General features: G+C 42.4%; 1 pseudogene across 1 annotated transcript; it reads right to left on the minus strand.

Annotated features, from left to right (window-relative positions):
• Window positions 1-555: 555 nt before the first annotated feature.
• On the minus strand, window positions 556-21,523 carry LOC308287608 (myosin heavy chain, fast skeletal muscle-like; annotated as a pseudogene). The gene is made up of 41 exons: window positions 21,465-21,523; window positions 20,499-20,538; window positions 19,700-19,920; window positions 18,456-18,599; window positions 17,009-17,165; window positions 16,886-16,913; window positions 16,689-16,788; window positions 16,490-16,582; window positions 16,337-16,400; window positions 16,157-16,255; window positions 13,654-13,757; window positions 13,400-13,538; window positions 12,774-12,892; window positions 12,333-12,482; window positions 12,074-12,244; window positions 11,343-11,646; window positions 10,929-10,993; window positions 10,477-10,564; window positions 9,036-9,153; window positions 8,791-8,914; window positions 8,277-8,413; window positions 7,534-7,789; window positions 6,835-7,077; window positions 6,536-6,712; window positions 6,298-6,443; window positions 6,065-6,155; window positions 5,587-5,976; window positions 5,336-5,462; window positions 5,069-5,187; window positions 4,769-4,965; window positions 4,492-4,675; window positions 3,265-3,430; window positions 2,965-3,089; window positions 2,532-2,840; window positions 2,155-2,358; window positions 1,864-1,989; window positions 1,589-1,759; window positions 1,398-1,502; window positions 1,207-1,302; window positions 679-807; window positions 556-576 (listed from the first exon to the last, which is right to left on the minus strand). The product of its transcript is annotated as a myosin heavy chain, fast skeletal muscle-like (transcript).
• Window positions 21,524-21,791: the final 268 nt, after the last annotated feature.

The raw sequence follows: 21,791 nt of genomic DNA on the forward strand, positions 1-21,791 counted from the left end.
TTCTTGATGATGGCTGTGGACAATGCATTGTGAGCTTGTAGATCGGTTTTCAAAGATTGTGTATACATTTGAATACTTGTGCATAATGAGTACTTTCTACTTTGCCACTTATAGCGTACATTTTAAAACCAATACCTGTGTACTTTTTAATTGCGGACTTTTACTTGAAAAATAGTATGTTCTACATTGCTGTATTGATACATTTACTTGAGTACAAAATGTGAGTATTTTTCCCACTTTCTTGTGATACCCACCCATTTAGACCGTGAAGTCTGGCCTTGCAGAGGTTAATCCTGGACCCCAAAAGAATCACAATTCATATGACCACCCACAGTCCTTAAGATAATTGTCCTTATAACATATGTATTTTATTTTGTTTATAAAATGGTATAGTGGAACCAGAATACGCTGACAATAAAAAATGATTGACAAAGTAAATAGACACAATATTCTTTTGTTGCCACCTTTATTGAATACAATGGGTCATATTTTATGACCTTTTGAATACGATGGGTCATATTTTATGACTCTTTACGGTGACTTGAGTTGGAGAACCTATTCAGCAGCATCTTTTCCCTGTAAAGATAGGAATATACAATTAGATATTCTTCATTAGTCTTCAGTTAAATGTTAAAGATAATCATCTTAATTAACCTATCATATTGAACAGGTATTTACCTTGGAGTCACGAGTCTTAGCTCTCATCTTGTTGACCTGGGATTCAGCGATGTCGGCACGCTCCTCAGCCTCCTCCAGCTCATGCTGAACCTTTCTGCACTTGGACAGGTGAGTGTTGGCTGCCTCCTCCTAAAATGTGATAGAGCGTCAAGATTTGAAAAGAGCAATTATGGTCCAAACAAGACATTTTGGGACCACATGAAGTTCTCATTGGAATCGCACAACCGTGGCTGTGCTCTTGATATTGTTCGGCAGCCTGAGCCTGAAATTCCAGCTTACACAATCAATTGGTTTCTGCAGTCCATTTTGGATTATGCACTGTTACCATTATTCCATTAAACTGCCTGCGTCTGCAGCTGTGTGCATGTCATACTGCAGAAGCATGGCAAACGATGGACACTGAAAAATGGACTGATGTTGGTCATATTCACTGATTCCTATCTCTATTATTTCTTTAGTTATTCCATATGACTACAACACTATGCCCATGGCAACAACTAAACATGTATGAATACATATATGTCTTACCGCTTCCTCCGCCTGCCTCTTGTAGCCCTTCACCTTCATCTGCAGTTTGTCCACCAGATCCTGAAGCTTGGCCATATTCTTCTTGTCCTCTTCAGTCTGTCGATCAGAGTGAATACATAACCTCAGTTCATGCATTCTATTAATTTTCTCAGAGGCATGATGGTCATTTGAGTGAATATGATATACAGTACCTGGTATGTCAGCTCCTTCACCCTCCTCTCGTACTTGCGCACACCTTTAATAGCGTCTCCTCCGGCTCTCTGTGCGTTTTCAACCTCTGCCTCCAGTTCACGCACCTTCACAATTGAATAATATATTATTATCAAATGATGTATTCTTATTTCATTGACTATGCGCCCTGTTGAAGTGAAGGATATCTTACCCTGCCCTCCAATTTCTGGAGCTGCTTCTTGCCTCCCTTCATGGCCAGGTTCTCAGCCTCGTCCAGACGGTGCTGCAGGTCCTTGACGGAGACTTCCAGGTTCTTCTTCATCCTCTCCAGGTGAGAGCTGGTGTCCTGCTCTTTCTTCAGCTCCTCGGCCATCATAGCAGCCTGGAAAGTAGTTTTTGTGTAAGATCAAATATACTTTGTTGTCCCGCAAAGAACAAAAATTATGCCGCTGCATCACACACGCTGTGGAGATCATCCTAACTTACATCAGTGATGGCCTTCTTGGCCTTCTCCTCAGCATTCCTTGCTTCTTGAACACTGTCGTCCACTTCGCCTTGGACCTGGATCAGGTCAGCTTCAAGTTTCTTCTTGGTGTTCACAAGGCTTGTGTTCTAAAACAAAGATTCAGTTTAGGTACGCAGGTATGCATGATACTGTATGTATGTTAAACTGAAAAGAAATAAGGCCATTCGACGCGACTAACGACATGATTATCTCAGTAGACAGAACAACGTTCAGGAGAAAGGAGTATGTTAAATATGTTGATGTGGATGTACCTGGGAGTGCAACAGGCCACCGCGCTCACTGGCATCCACCAGTTCCTGCTCGGCTGCTTTGCGGCCTCTCTCTGTCTGTTCCAGAGCCACTCTCAGCTCCTCGATCTCAGCCACCATGAGGCCATTCCTACGCTCCACCATGGCAGCCTGTTCCTTCACGTCCTCCTGTCCTCTGACAGCGTCGTCAAGGTGCAGTTGGGCATCCTAAAACAAATCACATTCGAGGTGGTCGTGTTAAAGAGAAACATCAGAACGTGACTGTAGTTCAGAGCAGTTTCATTGTTTGAATATACCGGTATGTCTATGGTCTCTGTTTAACTACCTTGTGTTTGAATATGTGTCTATTGTCTACTGTCTAACTACTATGTATTCTGCACCTTGAGCTGTCCCTGGACATTCCTCAGCTGCTTCTGGGCCTCAGCAGCCTGGCGGTTGGCGTGGCTCAGCTGAACCTCCATCTCGTTCAGGTCTCCCTCCATCTTCTTCTTGATCCTCAGGGCATCGTTCCTGCTCCTGACCTCAGAGTCCAGAGTGCTCTGCATGGAGTCAATCACCCTCTGGCTGTTCCTCTTGATCTGCTCCATCTCCTCGTCCTTCTCTGCCAGCTTCCTGTCAACCTCACCCTTGATCTGGTTGAGCTCCAGCTGCACACGAAGAATCTTGGACTCCTCGTGCTCCAGAGTACCCTGAAATGTAACACGGGAGCAAAAGGTTGAAGGACCTTTTAATGTAACATCCATCATATACTGCTACACTGTTTGAATATAAAATGTATTGAAAGAAATCTAAGATAGAGACATCTAGTTTTACCTCAGCTTCCTCCAGGGCTGTCTGGATCTCTGACTTCTCTGTCTCCACCTGTTTCTTGGATTTCTCCAGCTCATGGATGCTCTTTCCAGTCTCACCGATCTGTTCAGTCAGGTCTGAGATCTCCTCTGAAGTTGTTTGTAAATAATTAATGAGGATCTTTCCAATAAGCAACTGGATTTGTATTTGCATTTGAATAAAGTTGCAGCCTGAACCACAATTGATCTTGAACATTTAATGTTTTCTTTTCTTTTCTTTTTTTGTACGTTATTAAAAGAAGGATGTACTGTAGAGAAGACTTACGTTGCAGGTTCTTGTTCTCACGCTTCATGGTCTCCAGTTGGTCCAGAGACTCCTCGTAGGAGTTCTTCATCTTGAACACCTCAGTGCTGAGAGAACGAGCCTCTTTCTGAGCTCCCTCCAGTTCGGCCTGACCCTCTTCAAACTTCTGCTTCCATTCTGCCAGGACCTGCACAGCATTTGAGATGAAATGTGTCATTTATAGGCATGTAACGATTACAAAAAAAAAAATTGGGGGGGGGTAATGAATTAGGGTGTGTCTGATATGAAATGTGAGTTTAACTTAATCATATTAAATCGTATTCAATGGCTTTTTGAGAGCGATTAGTTCAGAGCACTGCTGGGGGAGGTCTGTGTGTCTGTGACCAGGTTGACGCATCATTAATGCATCAAGGAAGGCAATTATGTTTCTGCACTGTCACATAGGTCAACTTCTATTCTAATATAGTGTAATGATGCGTGGAAGCGGGGATTGAACCCGGGACTCCCACTCGCCAATCCAACGTACAACCAGTCGTGCTAATAGGGCTGAACCCGATTAACAGGGCTGTTGTCGCTGATTCATGGCTGGTACTAACTGTGGGGGCTACAATCACCCCCCCGATCTTTGGAGCGCGCCCTCGTGCTCCACACTTCACGCCATGGCCCGCCGCACACGACGTGGACCTGTCCCTCACGCGAGGATATCACGCTCCTCGTCCTGCCGACTACGCCAGATTGTAGTGATGTATGGAAGCGGGGATTGAACCCGGGACTCCCACTCGCCAGTCCAACGCACAACCAGTCGTGCTAATAGGGCTGAGCCCGAATAGCAGGGCTGTTGTCGCTGGTTCATGGCTGGTACTAACTGTGGGGGCTACAATAGCATCAAAAATTACGTTTTTTTACATGTTAACCCTGTAGCTAGGTTCTAAACAATAAGAAAGTATGTTTACAGTTGTTGCACAGACATTGAGTACTTTTACTTTTGAGTACATGGAAAGTATGCTACTTTGGAAATGTAGTTAAATAAATGGTATGAAAATGTAGTACATACATACTGTATGAGATTAATAGCTGGGGGGGGGGGGGGGGTTAGAGAAAAAAAATCGTGAAATTGTAAATCGTGAACCTTGAATCGTATCGTTTACCCCACTTTAAGGACCTGCACAGAATATGTAATAGAATGTGTCATTTACACCACTTTAAGGAGGAAATTAATTTGTTTTAAAATAATGTCTGTCAAAGCACCTTATCGAAGTTCCTCTGTTTCTTGTCAAGGTTGGCGGCCAAACCGTTGGCCCTCTCCACATCAATCATGAGGTCTTCCACTTCACCCTGGAGTCTCTGCTTGGTCTTCTCCAAAGAGGCGCACTTGCTATTCACAGCCTCGATTTGCTCCTCGGCCTCCTGAAGACGCTGGGCGAGCTTCTTCCTGTTGATCAGTGTCGAATGGAATCAAGTTATCGTGAGCAATATGTTGTACAGTGAGCGGTACCTGATGATTGTAAAAACACTGATGACTTACTTAGCTTCCTCCAGCTCCTCAGTGCGTTGGACAGCATCAGTCTCATACTTGGCCCTCCACTGAGACACTTCACCGTTGGCCTTGGACATTCCTCTCTGGAGTTCTGCCTTAGCTTCCTGTTCCTCCTCAAACTGCTCCCTCAGGAGGTCACAGTCATGGCGAGCTGATTGCACAGCATGGGCAAGGGCATTCTTTGCCTGTCGAAAGAAAGATGACAAAATAATGTCAACTGGATGAAATTACAGACAGATGTTATTAGGCCTATTCATAAGAAAAAGTGAAGAAACGCCTGTTCCTTACCTTAACCTCCTCTTCAACGTGTCTCTTCAACTCCTCAATCTGTTGGACGAAGGCCTGCTTGCCTCTGGTGAGCTGAGAGACGAGAGCTTCTTTCTCTTCAAGTTGACGAGCAAACTCACCTAGTTAGAAATTTGAATATTAGTTCCAAACATTTACATAATCTTTGTTGAATACATGGGATAACTGCCAATCAAAGCATTGTCTCTAATTTCGGAATTTGCTCAAATACCATTGAAAACCCATGTAGGTTTTACAGTGAACATTTACCATTTTCAGTCAACAGTCTCGCTTTCTGAGCTCCAATGTCATTTAACTGGCGAACGTTCTCATCACTCTTGGACTTGATTTCACTGAGTTGGTCCTCAAGGGTGCGGCACATCTTCTCAAGATTTCCCTGTTGAATAACATTGGATCCAATCACTGAAGTAAGCTGCAATGTATACCCTAGTTTTTCCCCCCACGATCTGTTTGTTGAACAAGTGTTTTGACAAGAATTACACACAAGCATTCTCTTCTACCTTTGCCTTAGCGACAGCCTCCATGTTGCTGGACAGGTCATCGATCTCCATCTTGTACTCGCTTTTCTCCTTCTCAAGTTTCTGCTTGACTCTCTGGAGGTTGTCGATCTGCTCACCCAGTTCAGCCACGCTGTCAGCCTGCTTCTTACGGAGAGCGGAGGCGGTGGCCTCGTGCTGCAGGGTGGACTCCTCAAGGTCACGACGTAGCTTCTGGAACTCCGCCTCACGCTTCTTGTTCATCTCGATCTGAGCGGCCGTGGCTCCACCAGCCTCCTCCAGCCTCTCGCTGATCTCCTCCAGTTCCCTGGAGAGGTCGGCTCTCTGCTTCTCCACCTTGGCACGAGCGGCCCTCTCTGCCTCGATCTCCTCCTCCAGCTCTTCAATACGAGCCTTTCAAATGAATGATGTCAGATTAACATCTGAAAATAAAAATTCACCCTTACTTATTATAATTCATTAATTACAGCTGGGAAAATACCTGAAGTTCTTTGATCTTCTTCTGCAGCTGGGCGCCCAGAGACTGCTCATCCTCAATCTTACTCAGAAGCTGGGCGATTTCAAAGTCCTTCCTGTGGAATACAGGAATATACGTCATATTTTAGTGGTAGTTCGTCTCCATGGCAATTCATATAGTTGATATAATTGCAACCATAGGTTGCGTCAGTCCGTCCGTCCGTCCGTCCGTCCGTCCGTAATTGTGGTCCACATTACTTCTTTGTCTTCTCGTCATTCTGCTGCTTGTCATTCTCCAGGTCCATTATGGATTCCTGGGCCAGTTTCAGATCACCCTCCAGCTTTCTCTTGGCTCTCTCCAGGTCCATGCGGAGCTTCTTCTCTTGCTCCAGAGAACCCTCCAGCTGCACAACGATGGACGATTTGCACATCATCATTCAGTGTAACAATAAACATAATGTATTTAAAACACGTGCTTGACTTTGGTAAAACTCACATCGTCAACTTGCTGCTCCAGCTTGGTCTTGGCCTTGGTCAGAGTGTTGACTTTGTCTTCCTCTGCCTGCAGGTCATCCAGGGTCTGCTGGTGGGCCTCTTGGAGGGCCTTCTTCTCCTTGGTCAGCTTAGCAAGACCTTCATCCTGAGAGGCCATCTCTTCGGTCAGGTTCTTCACCTAATTAACATGAAGGAATGGATCATTATAGTTCTATAACTTGTTAAGACGGCTAGAGTGTATAATCATGAATGGATCATTGTTGCTCCATAACTTTACAGCTAGAGAGTATAATGTTGAACCTTGTTTTCAGTGGCGTGTTTTTCCTTCTCCACTTTGGCCAAGGTGAGCTCCAGGTCATCGATGTCCTTCTTGAGCTCAGAGCATTCATCCTCCAGCTTCCTCTTCTTGGCGGTCAGCTCAGCGTTCATTTCCTCCTCGTCCTCCAGTCTCTCGGTCGTCTCTTTGAGCTTGGCCTCCAACTGGATCTTACTTTTAATAAGACCCTCACATCTCTCCTCAGCATCGTTCAGAGCCTCGTCACCCTGGTTGTCAATGGAAAGGGTAAATGAGGGAACATGTCAGCGTTTGTTCTGGGTAGAGATATATGAGATTTCTTTGCAGCTGCTTTCTGGGGGAGGGGGTACATGAACACAAGCGACATTGACAGACTGAACAAGTTGGTGAAAAAGGCAGGCTCTATCATTGTTAGAGCTGGGACAGTACAGAGGCGGTGGCGGAGGTGAGGACAAGGAAGAAGATGGGGGCCATCCACCTCCTCCAGAAGGATATACTATAGTAGTTGAGGCTATCAACCTCCTCCAAAAGAATATACTAGTGTGTGGGTGAGTAGCATGGTCGAACCGTCGTTCGACCATCCAGGCATCCTCTGCCATGGTCTACTACACATCTACATTAGTTAAAAGATTTTAAGATACCTGTAGTTTGATTATACAATATGACTTTTTAACAACATTTCCTGTTCAAGTGTAACTACTTACTGATGCCGCTGCGGTCGCAAGGTTATTTTTCTCTTGCGTTATAGCGATCAGCTTCTCCTCCAGGGTCTTCTTGGAGGCCAGGGCAGCAGCCAAGTCAACCTTCATCTTCTCATAGTTTTCCTTCATGTTCTGCAGTTCTTTCTCTGTCTCAGCGCTCTGCAGGAGAGGCTTGATCTTGTAGTAGACCAACATCCATGGCCAGTGTTTCACATTCACGAATGAGCGCATGTTGAACTGGATGGTGTAAATGGCCTCTCTGTGGAAAACAGTTAGTGTGAAGTGAGTGGAAGTTAATTTCATTAAGTGTCCCGCGAAGCTAGGCCAATGTGACCCTGGGCGTACAACAAACTTTGAGCGCTTTGTGCCAACATGTAGGCCGTGCTTCGCCTCCCAGACAACGCCATATGTTGGAGCTTAGATCCCTCCAAGATTACCGCCCAAAAACTCTAAACCCACATTCTTTTCCCAGCGGATTCCTCGTATCCCGCTGACCACAACCCAGTGCAACCACACTTCTAGTTATTTCTGCTATTATCGCATCATTATAGTTGTTACTGTTGTCGTCGTTGTTATTGCTGTTGGTATTCTTCTCCATTTAATGGGATTTTTTTACCTTGCCTCCGTCACCAAAAGTTTGCTTGGCAATGTTTGCTATTTTATTGACGCTTTACATTTGTTTTATTGAGCAATGGCAATGTTTACTTAAAATTGTACTCAATATTGAATTGATGTTTTCAAAGTACCTCCTAGCCATCATCTTGACAAACTCCTTCCTCATGACGTAACCTCTTGCAAGAGCCTGAGTCATGGTGACCAGAGTAAACAGCTTCTCATCTCGCATCTCCTCCAGGACACCCAGCAGACCAGCTTTGAAGAACACCTGAATGCAATGTCACAAACACTGTAACTAAACATCCTGAAGAACACCTGAATGCAATGTCACAAACACTGAAACTAAACATCCTGAAGAACACCTGAATGCAATGTCACAAACACTGTAACTAAACATCCTGAAGAACACCTGAATGCAATGTCACAAACACTGTAACTAAACATCCTGAAGAGTACCTGAATGCAATGTCACAAACACTTAACTAAACAACCTGAAGAACACCTGAATGCAATGTCACAAACACTGTAACTAAACATCCTGAAGAACACCTGCATGCAATGTCACAAACACTGTAACTAAACAACCGTAAAATCTACTTTTAGTCCTCTCTGGATAATGTTAAACCAGATTGGGAGTGTGTTTACCTTGGTATGTCCAAACTTGTACTCATCTATAGGTACGTCAATGGAGCCAAGCAGCTTCTCAGAGGCTTTCTTGTTGTCCATAAACGCGCCTTCGGGGCATGCGCTGGCATTCAGTACTTTGTACCTGATTTGTAAAAGTTCATGGTCATTTTCCGCTGACGTTCAGTACTCTGTACCCGTTTTGTAAAAGTGGGTAATTTTGCATGAATATGAATGGAACTAAAAAAGTAAGGAATAATAAATACCTCTGCTTGAAGTCAGCATAAGGGATTCTGCTGGGGAAGCCCTTTCTGCAGATCCTGATGCCCTCCAGCACACCGTTACACCTCAACTGGTGGATGACCAGGAAGTTCTCCATCAGCCCTGTAAACATGTTGCTTCATTATTACCAGTAAGACTCCCTAGTCGCTTATCTCCACAAATAGGCAAACAAAAAAGTCTTTCCAAAATCTTCCTGATGGTGGCGCTAGATGGGACAGATGCGTTTTGATTACATGACTGTAGAGATACTGTGCGATTTGCGTGATTTTAGGGCAAACATTGTAGGAGCAGTGTCCAAAAATGTGTTTTAAAAAATCGGCCTAAAGGTGGTGCTAAATGGGACAGATCCATGTTGATGAGATGAGCGTAGACGTACTGTTTACCGATTTGCGTGATTTTAGGGCAAAATCTGTAGGAGCAGTGTCCAAAAATGTGTTTGAAAAAATCGGCCTGATGGTGGCGCTATATGGGACAGATCCATGTTGATGACATGAGTGTAGACATACTGTGTAGCGATTTGTGTGATATTAGGGCAAAAATTGTAGGAGCAGTGTCCAAAAATGTGTTTTAAAAAATCGGCCTGAAGGTGGCGCTATATGGGACAGATCCATGTTGATGAGATGAGTGTAGAAATACAGTGTAGCGATTTGCGTGATTTTAGGGCAAAAATTGTAGGAGCAGTGTCCAAAAATGTGTTTTAAAAAATCGGCCTGAAGGTGGCGCTATATGGGACAGATCCAAGTTGATGACATGAGTGTAGACATACTGTGTACCGATTTGCGTGATTTTAGGGCAAAAATTGTAGGAGCAGTGTCCAAAAATGTGTTTTGCAAGAATCGGCCTCATGGTGGCGCTAGAAGAGGGCCATGTGAGAAATGAGGGGTGGGGTCTCCGCGCCGCCGAAGTGGACGAATAGGTACCGGCCCCGGCTCTCCCGGTCGATCCTAGCCCGAGTTACGGCATTTTATGTGCGCTGCAGTGGAGGGGGTCCTCCACTGGGGGCGCCACCACTTTTGCATCCGTTCTGGAGCACCAGGTGTCGGTGGTCCCCGGGAATTCCCCGTGTGGAGCCCCGTTGGGGTGGTCATTTGGTCTTTTTTGCACATTTGGTCATTTTTTACACCTGGGGGTCCCCCAGGGCCCTGGAGCTCTGGGGGTCCTTGGAGGTTGTAGTTTGGCAGGCAAGGAGTTTGTGTGGAAATTTTGGCATGGATCGGGCCAACAGTGGCGGAGATATGAGTAGGGGGAAAGTGTGACGTGTGACGAGTGACATGACGGACAGACGGACTGACAGCCGGTGGAGGTTTGGATAGTATAGAAGTAACTGCGACCTACGGTCACAATCAGTACAAAATAGTTACTGTACACACTGGCCAAAGTTGCGTTAAATGACTATCACTGTTTAAATGTTTATTTTCTGTTTACCTGGAGTCTTGGACTCGTTGGGAATCAGGCAACGCACAAAGTGAGGATGAGTGCGATGCAAGTTGGTCATCAGCAACGCCAAGTTTGCCTGTTGAGACATAATGAGACAATTAAGCTTATTATTAGTAGAAGCTCATACGACATTGTACTTTTTCCCTAAACTACTACTAATTATTTGAACTCATTAGATACTAGTTACTCTCCAGATTATTTCCCCCCTAAAACATAAATTAACCACTTTAAGCCCCATTTTAAAGCAGAGTTACAAGCTTACAACATGTGATACAGAAATAGTTTAATTTCAACATGAAAATACCTGCATATTTCATACATGGATATAATGTTGATAATAATAATGCTTCATTCTTACAATAATGTAATGTTGGAAAAAAAATTATAATAAATATTCGTACAGGAATTTAAAGTTAATAATAATGAATACATATTCTTACCCTGAAAGCACTTGACACAGTCTGCATAGAGCCACCCTTCTTCTTGCCTCCTTTCTTTGTAGTATCTGTTTACATGTTACAATCATGAGTTATCATTAGTTAAACACAATAAAAATGCCTCTCTTCTTGTCAGAGTGTTTATAGTATATTAATATAATAGTAACTTCAGGCCCAGGTGGATGATTTGTTTAAATTGCCTAGAAGTTGTTTGGTCGGGTGGGTGGGCATACAAACGTAACATGTTGCACCGTTGCCCACCAAACTTGGTCAGGGGTCTGCCGTCAGAATAGCCAGAATAGCCACACCAGAGACCTGCGCACACCATTGCTCTGCCACTTACCTTCAGGCTCAGGTGGGGGATACAGTACACCCAGCATTTTAACTGAACACATTTTATTCTATGAATAAACTTACCTTCAGGCTCAGGTGCGGGATACAGTGTTGCAAGCAGTTTAACTGAAGACTTGGTGTACAGCTGCACCACAGAGTCATTAAGTGGATCCTTGTTCTTCTCCAGCCAGCCTGTGATGCTGTAGTCCACGGTTCCAGCGTAGTGGACCAGGGAGAAGTGGGCTTCACCTTTGCCTTTCCCTGGTTTGGGTTTCTCAAAGGCCTTGTTCTTCCCAAGATGCTGGTCAATCAACTTCTCGGCGAAGGATTTGTCCGTAGCCTTAGGGAACATGCACTGCTCCTCAAGGATGGAGAAGATGCCCAAGGGCTTTTGTAGAGGAGACAAAAGAGACAAATCAACAAAAAACAAACTAAAAAAAATATTAAAATCATGTCCATTAAAGCACAAAATAATTGTTTACCTTCTCAATGAAGCTATATGTTACTCCGTAAACTCCAGCTGATAACAATAGTATATGACACTAACTAGAAAGATGCAATGTTGGGAAATTGCAAGTGTGGTTCTCCGTTTTTGTATTTTCCCATTCAAGTCAATGGGGTTATTTGTCAGAGGGACAAACCCATAGCACCACAGTGTCAGGCGTGACAGACAGACAGAGATACATACGGACAGGATGTGACCGTTCACATACTAAACTGCAACCTATGGTCGCAATAATGATACCTTCTCAATGAGCTCAATGCAGATAGCCAAGTCCAAGATAATACATGCAAATATAATAATAATTGTATACCTTCTCAATGAGCTCAATGCAGACAGCCAAGTCCATGCCGAAGTCAACGAGATCCCAGGGAATTCCCTCCTTCAGGTACTCCTCTTGCTCCAGAACAAACATTGTGTGGTTGAAAAACTGTTGCAGTTTCTCATTGACGAAGTTGATGCACAGTTGCTCCAGGGTGTTGAACTGTAAGTTGAAATATCATTAGCCTGTTAGTCCCTAACTTTGTGACAAAAAATAATGAGTATCCCACTTAAAACAAGTCAATTCTTACATCAAAGATTTCAAAACCAGCGATGTCCAGCACACCAATGTAGTAGTTTCTCTGAGCTGGTGTGCTCAGCTGCTCGTTGATCCTAATGACCATCCACAAGAACAGCTTCTCATAGATGGACTTGGCCAAGGCACCAACTGAGTTCATGACCTAAGGAAGTAGGAACGTTATTTAGTAGCGGTATTTAAATACACAATTCAGAATGTAGAATTAAAGATTTAGCCACTCTTAATCCAGACCAATTTACAGTAAGCAAGGAAAACACAAGGTAATATATCATATCAAATCTAGTCTTAAGTAAATAATTACTAGTTTAATGACTATAGAGATACTACTACCGATTAATCCTGCAAAAATACATTAGAGTTCTTGTGCTGCGTTGAGAATGTAAGGTGCGTATGAAATCAGATATCATACATACAAAAATGTCAAGTTACTCACCTGTGGCACAGTTTGTCCCTTAGTGACATACTCATTTCCCACTTTGACTCTGGGGTAGCAGAATGCCTTAAGCATATCTGCTGAGTTCAGGCCCAAAAGGTAGCAAATCTTGTCTGCCACTGAAATGTTCACACAATTTGCAATTTAGGTATTTATCAGACGCTTTAACAGTAAGCAAGGTAAACACAAGGTAATACGTCAATTGCAAAGAGACAGTAATCTAGAATAGTAGGTAAACCCAATAACCATCCTTCTAACAGAGTCTCTGCAGCAGTGCTGTTGCAACTTCAATAGACTCCGCGGCTTGTGCAATTTGCATGGGAAGTTCACAGAGTATAGTAGCTAAATATGGACCCGGTCATCAAATTATTAGCTTAGGAATGCAACAAACTAAACTAAACAATCTCCATGAATTCAAGGAATATATTGGCCTCCTGTGTTAACTGTGCATAGCTGAATAGGATGGGGTAGGTCTACACAACTGTATTTATATCAGTTTTTATAGTGGTATAGAGACAGATCTTCTAGTGTAAAAGGGTTGAGAACCACTGGCTTAGTTCATTTAGAATATAACTAAATACAATCTTTGTGACAAAGCATTACAGCATTATTTTCATTCCTCTCACCCTCAGTGCCGTCTGGTTCTGCCTGTTCCTCGCGCTGCTTCTGTTTGAAGGTCAAGACACCATGGTGCATCACAGCGCCGGTGAACTTGTAGATGCCCTGTTTCTCCTCGAGACTGAAGCCCAGGACGTCAATAGCGTCCTGATGTCAACGAGCAGAGATGTATTCAAGAGATTGAAATTAAGCATTAGATCAACAAACATCCAATTAGAATTGTGTAGGCTACAACTCAACGGTAAACTAAATGTTCACTGACATCAGTAGCTTCGAGTTCCAGTTTGTCATCGATGCTGGCCACAACGATCTGACCCATGCTGATCAGGGGGAAGTCGTAGGGGTTGGCGGTGATCAGACACTGCTCTGAAAAGGGATTAAAAAAGGTGTGAACATGTGTTTTTTATTCATTCATTGATGTTCTCACTGCTAATCTTATAGGAAGAGGGGAAGTCCGCACACTGTTGTGCGACAATTTTATTGAGAAGATACAACGTTTCGACCCTGGTGGGTCGTCTCCTGATGAAGACGCACCGGGGTCAAAACGTTGTTTCTCCTCAATAAAATTGTCGCTGGAGCTACAGAACAGTGTGCGGACTTCCCTTCTTCCTATGGTGTGTATTTTTGGTTCAGCACCTGAAACATCTTTTGGAGATGTGCGTGCTTCCCTCTCTGCTCTCACTGCTATATACTATATGAGATACTTTAATGGTTTCCTGTGGAAATAAGCTTAGTCTTTTCATGGATCTCCTTTTAGTAGACCTTGTACCAGTGAACTGTACCGTCATGAAACTGTACCTTTTCCTATGCAAACTTCTAATAAAGTCTTCAATCAATCAACCAATGCTAATCTCACTCAGTGGTATTGAGTTCACAAGTTCACAATACTTTGTGAACTTAAAGGACAACTCCGCCCTAAATCACTTCTAGGCTCATTTTCCTACTTATATTGATCCAAAAAGACTGTCCATGGGGTCTATTAGGCACAAATGCCCATGTTGTCCAGTTTCCCCAGCAGAACCCTGCAGCTCTCATAGCATAGAGTGGAGCCTATAAGCCTATCGCTTTTACACTATTTGTTGTGGTTAAAAGTTTTTATTTTTCATGAATGTGTTACTAGTTGTCATTACAAACACATCCATGCCATCGTTGTCCCACAAAAGTCATGACACTCTGCTAAACAGATGTTATGCTTTTATGTGTTTTGCCAAGTCCCGGAAAAGACACACTGTGATTGGCCAATACAGTCACTTTGATTGGCAGTTGTGCCGAATGCTCACCCCAAAACATGATTTTTGCCATTGTGGTGGCTTGTGTGGTGCAATCAAGGCATGGATGTGTTTGTAATGACAACTAGTAACACAGTCATGAAAAAATAAATCACTTTTGACCGCAACAAATAGTGTAAAAGCGATAGGCTTATAAGCTCCACTCTATGCTATGAGAGCTGCTTGGTTCTGCAGGGGAAAATGGACAACAGGGGCATTTGTGCCTAATAGACCCCATGGACAGTCTTTTTGGAAGTAGGAAAATCAGCCTAGAAGTGATTTAGGGCGGAGTTGTCCTTTAACAGGTGAACTCAATTCCACCGCCATCTGGTCGGAGTCGGGTTATCTCACTGCATCAGCATCAGTAATTCCATTTAACAACTAGAAACAGCGCTCTCCGCCAAGTCAGGTAGGTTATTGTGGCCTCCTGGTGGCGCTACAATAGGCCAATGTGAAAAGGGTGCCATGTGTTCTTGGGCCTTTCATGGCATTCAGACGCTGCATGCATGATTTGAGGCATTTTGTTCCAGAAATGTGTTTAGCAAAAGTTGACCTGCTGGTGACGCTATAATAAGGCAATGTGAAAAGGGTGGCATTTGTTCCTTGGCCTAGTGGGAATGTGTGCGCAACATTCCACGCAAATCACAGGCTGCGTTCATGATTTGAGGCATTTTGTTCAAAACGGACCAATCCTGAAACCCAATGTTAGCCAATCAGGATAGAATATGAAATATCAGAAAAATCTGTCTTGATCACATCACTATAGATATACTGTGTACTACACAGTATATCTATAGTGATCACTACACAGTGTGTAGTGATATGCATAATCTTTGGATAAAATCTGAAGGACTAATATCAAAGAATATGTTTTACATAAGTCGGCCTCCTGGTGGTGCTATAAAAGGCAGATGTGAAAAATGCAGGGCAAATGTTTTTTCCTTGGCCGCTAGGGAGTGCGCATAGATAGTTTTAAACTGATCGGTGGAGTTATAGGAAACAATCGTCCTTTTGGGAAGTGGGGATGTGTGTGCCAGTTTCATGAAAACTGCACGCTGCGTGTTCATGATTTGAGGCATTTTGTTCATAACAGAGCAATCCTGCAAACTTTGGAAGCCAATCTTAGCCAAACGGGATGGAATATGGTAAATTGGACAGATTCACGTTGATCACATGACTGTAGAGATACTGTCTACCGATTTGCGTGATCTTTGGACAAAATCTGTAGGAGTTGTTCAAAGTTTTGTAAAAATCTGACTCATGGTGGCGCTAGAACAGGCCCATGTGAAAAATGTGGGGCAGAGGTTCTGAATTGGCATCCAGGAAGTGTATGTGTGCACAGTTTCGCACCGGGCCAACGGCGTCAGAGATTAGCTGCACAGACAGACAGACAGACAGACAGACAGACAGGGTGCAACAGTCTCTCGACCATGCCTTTCGGCCTGGCGGAGACAATAATCTATAATAATAATAAACTATAATAGTAATTCCACTTACCAATGATCTCAGGTTTGTGGTTGGTCATCATCTGGAAGAAGATGTGGTAGCCTCTCTCAGCAGGAAGCTGGAAGGTCACTCTGGACTTCTCCAGCAGATCTATATGGGTTGTACATAAGTCAAAATGTAATCCTCACATAAAGGGATATATCATTTACCATCTGTGAACTTCATACTTACATGTCTCAATATCAGCACTGGCCAGTTTACCGGTTCCGCCAAAATGGATTCTGATGAATTTACCCTGTTTGATAGAGCACACTTTGTTTCATCTCTCTACATTGTGGAATTGTTGCGGGTATTCTCATAAAATGACATTATTTTTAAACTTACAAAGCGAGAGGAGTTGTCATTCCTAATGGTCTTGGCATTACCATAGGCCTCCAGCAAGGGGTTGGCTGCAATAATCTGATCCTCCAGTGACCCCTATGGAATGTTTCAGACATTGCCCAGTTTAACATTTGGTCAGATTTTTTCAAATTTTCAAAATGTTCAAAAATATTTATTTGTTAAAGTTAAAACCTGTATATACCTTGATTTTAGTGGCACCACCCTCTCCAGCAGAACTAGCTGTTGCAAAGTACTGGATGACACGCTTGGTGTTCACAGTCTTTCCAGCACCGGATTCTCCACTGGTTATAAATGCATACATTCAGAGAAATGCAGTTAGTCAATTTGTGTACAATGTTCTTGTTTTTAATGCCTAGTTAGTAGATGACAGAAACTTACGTGATCAGGACAGACTGGTTCTCTTTGTCTGTAAAATGTAAATCAAACCTTTAGTCACAAATACAGCACAAGACCGTTATAGTTATGTATGTTTTACATTATCCTCACTAGGACAGTACGTACCCATCAGCATGAACTGATAGGCGTTGTCAGAGACGGAGAAGATGTGAGGTGGGGCCTCAATACGCTTCTTGCCTCTGTAGGCATTCACAACCTCCTGGTCGTACACTGGGAGCCACTTGTAGGGGTTCACAGTCGCACAGAACAAGCCAGAGTAGGTCTGAAGGAAGGGGAGAAGAGAAAGAACATTAACTTGCTCACCCTTGTCTCCTCAAGGCTTTGACTACTGTCTGCAACGCACTTCTCATCGGGGTCCCTAACATGAGCATCCAGAAGCTCCAGTACATTCAGAACTAGAAAGATAAAATTCTGGGAAATTGCGAGTGTGGTTGCCTATTTATAGTCTGAGTAGCTAGAATGTCATGTGCTGCTATATAGGATCCTGATGATGAGAGAGAACATATCACAGCCATACTCCATTCTCTACACTAGCTTCCCATCTCCTTCAGGATGGAGTAGCCTTCAAGGATCTGCCTTCTTACCCATCAGTGGATCCACAGCAATACCCCCTCCTATCTAAAGAAACTCATTGGACCCCCTACTTCCACCCGCTCCCTTCCGCTCTGGAAATGCAAACTCACTCAAAGGCAAAAAGACTGATCTCCGCTGGGATTAATGTTACGAGTTAGAAGAGGCATCAACTAAATTAACAAGTTAACTTTTGTTAACAAAAAAAAAAAAAAAAAAAAAACGAACTAAAAGTTTGTTATTTACATACTGTTGTTTTCTCTATGGGTTTCACTTGATGATATAAATTGTACTGTGTATTTTTCTCTCTTTCCTATCGACAGGTGCAACAACCATGAACTGTTCTCAGCATGTAGAAAATAGGGCATTAGCGAAAAAGTCAACAAGTCGACTGAGTCGACTTCATTACACAAGTCGACTCCCACCAGAGAAAGTTGAAAGTCGAAGTTCTATCCTCTATCATTATGTTTGCTCCATGTGTGCTTCTGTACAGCATTCAAACAGTAGGATTGCTTATTGCCAAGGACGGAATGATCCAATATTACAGTGCTACATTACATTTGGTATAACATGGTTCTATTGTGAAAATAGCAGATCTACATGCTCACAACGCCTCGCAATGCGAGGCGTTGTGAGCATGTAGATCGGCTATTTTCACAATTTCTGCCTCTATATATCTGACAATTTGGACAATGTTTAATAGTCTAATTAATTTAGAGGTATTAAAAAGTCCTTAAATTGGCACTTAAGAAATGTGAAGATACCCTCTACTGTATGTCTATATACTTAAACGTTGTTGGTTTGTTTACAGTTGAGTGAGAAAACAATGTTGCACATTAAGTTAATCGTCTGGGGGGCCCCCCCCAACATAATTGGGGGGTCGTGTGTGATGTGATGACGTCATCGAAGGGTAAAGTCGACTTCAACTCAACTTTTTACTGAGTCAAGTCGACCCGCAAAAATCACAAGTCTAAAACCTTACGTAGATCATCCATGCTGCATAACGCTCTTTGAGGTTATACAGGACGGTGGCTTCAGTGAGGTGGGTCATCATGGCCATGTCCTCAATCTTGTCATACTTGGGAGGGTTCATGGGGGTGACGTCAGCCTCAGGCACAGTTCTTTCCTAGAAAAATATAATAATAATCGTGATTAGGGCCTGCATCAGTGGTGGAAAAAGTACTCAATTTTTTTACGTGAATAAAAGTATCATTACTGCAATGTAGAAGTACTCTGTTACAAGTAAAATACAACGAAAATATTGGCATCAAAATGTACCGTACTTAAAGTACCAAAAGTAAAAGTACAAAATGTTTGAAAATAGCTGATCTACAAGCTCACAACGCGTCACTTGGCGACGCGTTGTGAGCTTGTAGGCTATTTTCAAATGCCTATAGGCATAAAATAGGGCTAAAGTGGTTAATGTATCTTTTATAATATTATAATTTATATCCGCAAAGTAAATAGTAACTAAAGTTTTCAAATAAATGTAGTGGAGTAAAAGTAACATTTTCTGGATCTAGAATGTAGTGGAGTAGAAGTAATTGGAAATATTCCAGTAAAGTAAAAGTACCTCAAAACCGTACTTAGCACTTACTGTAAGTGAAAGTACTTAGTTACTTTACACCACTGGCCTGCATGTAGGCCTACTCCACTTTTAGAGTTAAATTTGGTCCTGGGTGTCACAACATCTCGGCAGCACCCCCCCCAAAAATATCATTTTTCTCAAACAGTGACTTATAGGCCATCCTGACTACTAATTGATGCCGAGGCCGAATTGGCCCAAATCACATGAAAGAGGTCTCACAGCACATGGTTGGTTCTACAGACTCCAACTTTCGCACGCAGAGTAGCCCAGATCTTTGCCTACATACTTAGCTACTTCCCCTGCCGTTACTGTACTTACATGATGCACAGTTGTACAAAACGTAATTTTTCAGTAGAACCGCCGATCCAACGAATATGCCCATAAAAGGGGACAAGGACTGAGAGATACAGAGATCCCATATATGGAGATCTTTCGCACACGGATAGCTCAGATCTTTGTGTGGGCAGCACAGGCTTGGCGGCACCAGAACCTGGAGGTTGTTAGGACAGCTCATTCAAGTTAGTTTATTAAGGTGACGATATTGTAGTTTGAACAGAGCCGAACGATTTAAAGTGGGCTCTAAAAGTGGAGTATACATCGGCCCTTACAGTGGTACTTGATTTTAGATAAACCTTTACCTCCTTCTTGTCCCCAAGCAGTTCCACTTTGACTTTGGCACCGTCCTTCCCTACGATTTTACACTTGAGGTACAGCTCGGCTTTGTCGGCCACATATGCTGCCGTTTTGGCATCAAAGGAGAAGCCTGAGCCTCCATTCTCTCCTTCTCTGGCTTACGGAGATAAATGGCGGCCTTGCCATACTGCTTCATCTCTTCGTCCGTACTCATGGTGGCGGCTTTCTGTAGACGGACAAATAGATGGTGTTAATTATATTAATGTTGCTTCTGGGTGGTCCCTGGAACTAAATATTTGAGATGGGGGTCCGTGGCCAAATACATATCATTTTGGGGGTCCTTCACATGAAAAGGTTTGAGAACCACTGACATAGTAGTCTGTCAAGAACAGAATAACGGAGCTCCAGTTAAGTGAAAAGAACCTTTTATTTGACGATGGCTGGCCAGATTGCTGACATAGAAACATAGTTTTTTTTTCAAAAAACCTTAGAAGGATTCAAAAGACACTTATAGAATCGGGTCAAAATTCAAATGTTCACGAAATAGCAGATCTACAAGCTCGCAGCGCGGCACTCGGTGCCGCGCTGTGAGCTTGTATATCTGCTATTGTTCAATAGTTAAAGCATAAAATAATGATACACAATAAGGTGTACCCGTTCGTGTTAATTAATACTTTATTATGAAGGCGGACAAATAGATGGTGTTTATGCAATTGCTGACTTGAGATCTGAGTAGATAATTGTAGGACTATTCTTATGGTTATAGCTAATTGTAGATTTATTAGGAAAATTATGAACACTCACTTTTCTCCTCTACCAGTAGCGGTGGAATCTTGTGTGCAGCCTTTAGTGTGGAGAAAACACATCATTTTGAGGACATTAACAGGAGTTGAATGATTCAATACATTTTATAATCATGGATTAAATTGGATTATATGAATCCTAATGTTCATTCTTGCCACACAACACTTTGTAAGAGAGACATTTTAACATTTCTCATCAGTTACACAACTGAGAGTGATTTCAAAATGATTTACATGCAATTAAATACATAAAATTAAACTCGCCCATTATGTTTTATTCCTTGGTTTGTTTGTTTGTTTGTTCTTTGCTTATGCTTAATTTTACCAAATTATCTTAAGTCATTACAGCCATGCCTCTTGATTATGTTTTTAAACTTGTATTGAAGCAAATCTCTTTCTCACACTTTCATTCCATTGTATGAATTAAGGTTACATTCAGAGACGGGTAGAATAGCCAAACTATAACATTAAATAAAATAAATAAATAAATGGTGTTATTTTAAACTAATAATAACTCTATAAATGTAAAAGTACTCTTCCAAATAATTACTTGATTAAGAGTAAGAAAGTATCTGGTGAAACAACTAATTCTTATTTAAATAATCATAACATAATTGAATCGTCTAAATAAAAGAAGAAGAAAAATAAAAGATCTAATTTTTATTCCAATCTAGCCATATCACTGTAAGTTACAAGTACAAGTACAAAATAACTATAAATCTGTTTAACAATATAACATAAATTATTCTGTCCACTTAACATTCGGTGTCTGTAATAATGTCTGCAGCCATGTGGCACTAAACGGAGTCATGTTAGAAATGAATAGCGAACACGACTAATAGATTTATACGACTATGAAAAGCTGACACCAGGAAAACATTTATATGACTATGAATAGCTGACATCTCTAAACAACAATAAACGGCTATGAAGTAAAAAAAAATATGACAGATAAAGTCTCACTCACCAACCAAATGGAACTCTGATGATCTCTGCAATGGGTCCCTGACAACCATCTCAGCGTGCCTTATATTAGGTGTTCATTGCATGCTATGCAGAAAGTAAAAGTAGGAAGTGCCTTTCAAGGTCCTGTTGACTGACGAGGTTACTGTTGACATTGCAATAGTATCAACATGGTAATGCTTCTTGGCTAAGTGTTTTATGTCCTGTCCAGGCCAGTGCCATGGTATAAAAATAGTACAAATGGCAGGGTTATTTACTTGTATGCTACTTCTTACTCCACACCATTTGAGGAGAATCACTTCACTAAATCTGACAGCTTTAGTTATGTCTT

Source organism: Nannobrachium achirus (genome assembly GCF_963921795.1).
Source record: "Nannobrachium achirus genome assembly, chromosome: 6".
NCBI classification, from domain to species: domain Eukaryota; kingdom Metazoa; phylum Chordata; class Actinopteri; order Myctophiformes; family Myctophidae; genus Nannobrachium; species Nannobrachium achirus.